The following is a 1568-nucleotide window of genomic DNA, read 5'->3' on the forward strand; positions in this document are numbered from 1 at the left end:
AGGGCATACATACTGGTTAATATAACCATACATAAGATACTATGTATACCCTTACTAACACCTTACTTACAAAGTATCCCCACTACCACTCAAACTCGTTCTAATTCTGTAGCCATAATACCCCTGCTCTTTCTTCGCCAAGCCGGTCCGCCTTACCTCTTGCAATCATCTGGAATTTTCATACGCTTCTAATTTCCCTCAAGCTATTCCAATTCCTCCTCCCCCTCTTATGTTTGGATATGTAGGACTTTTTAGCACACTTCCCAGGGGGTCACCCATCCTAGTACTACTCTCGCCCAAGCACGCTTAACTTTGGAGTTCTGATGAGATCTAGTGTGTTAGTGTTGGCATGATCGCATCCGTCCTACCGCGTGGCCTTTATCAAATGACCTAAAACAAGGTGAAGTTCTAACGGATCCCAATAAACTTCCTGTAATGGATCTCCCTTCGGATTGGAAAGATCCCTTACTCTCCTAACCGAGCAAATGCTGGTTTAGCCTTCGAAACCCCCAATAACAACCATCAATCAACATACGCGACTATCTTCCATTCCAAATTTTAAGATTCCTAGAGGTGACCAAAAACATCTTAGTCGTGGTTACCTATAAGTACTTTGATTATCGGTTCCTTTAAAACTCCCATTTGGCAACTATTAATGATTTTCTGCAATAATTATGCACATAAGAAATTCCAACAGAAAACTCATATATCTGGAGCTGGCCTATCCTACTCTTGGTCTGGAGCGTTATAAAGTGAAGTATCCTTTTCAGCGTCCTCTCGCCATCTATTGATCTGGCCCTCCTCATCTCCCTCATCAGAATTTGAGGGGTATGAATATCCTGACAACTCCTGATTTACCCAAGGCCAATATAAAGTGCTAGAATAATCAGTGTCACTCATAGGCGTAGTTGCCCTGGAATAATGCTCCACCATAGGAGAATATGAGGGGTCAACTTTGATACAGCCTCGGAAGCCTCCTCCACCGGCGTCTCATACGAACCCTCAGATGGGTCCGTCTCGTATCTATCTTCCGACGGGTCCTCCTCCATGGAAGTCACAAACTCTGGGGGGATCGTCTCAGGGTCCTCGGAAGGGTCTGTCTCAATAGAATAGCTAGGACTCCTCCTACTCAGTCCTGGGCCTTGGGTTCCTGAATCCATCCTGGGGCCTTTCTGGCACCCCCACTATCTGAAGCCGATCTCTTCATCTCTTGTCAAGCTGCTCCTACCTATAGGAAAAAAGAGGGTCAGAAACAATCTTTCCTAGACTCGGGCTCTATCACACGATCTAAGATAGAAGGAAAGGCCAATGATTCCTAAATGCCCCGCAGCCTTCTGTTTATAAGTGTGGCTGGCTTCACACCTATAAATAGGACTCTACCGGACACGGTCTGTAGAAAACCTTAGGACTGCTCTGATACCACTACTGATCAAGCACTCCTAAACTCATACTTACCATATACTAAATAACCTGGCGGCCCATTTCTAACTTATCTCTGAATGATAACATCTGCTGTAAAATTTATGCAATGAACTCTACCTTGGGCACCCATAAACAGTCCACATGGA

General features: G+C 44.7%; 1 pseudogene; it reads right to left on the bottom strand.

Moving 5' to 3' along the window:
* Positions 1–243: 243 nt before the first annotated feature.
* Positions 244–361, bottom strand: LOC132634560 (5S ribosomal RNA; annotated as a pseudogene).
* Between the last annotated feature and the right edge of the window lie 1207 nt (positions 362–1568).

This window comes from Lycium barbarum, chromosome 3 (genome assembly GCF_019175385.1).
Source record: "Lycium barbarum isolate Lr01 chromosome 3, ASM1917538v2, whole genome shotgun sequence".
In the NCBI taxonomy this organism is placed as follows: Eukaryota; Viridiplantae; Streptophyta; class Magnoliopsida; order Solanales; family Solanaceae; genus Lycium; species Lycium barbarum.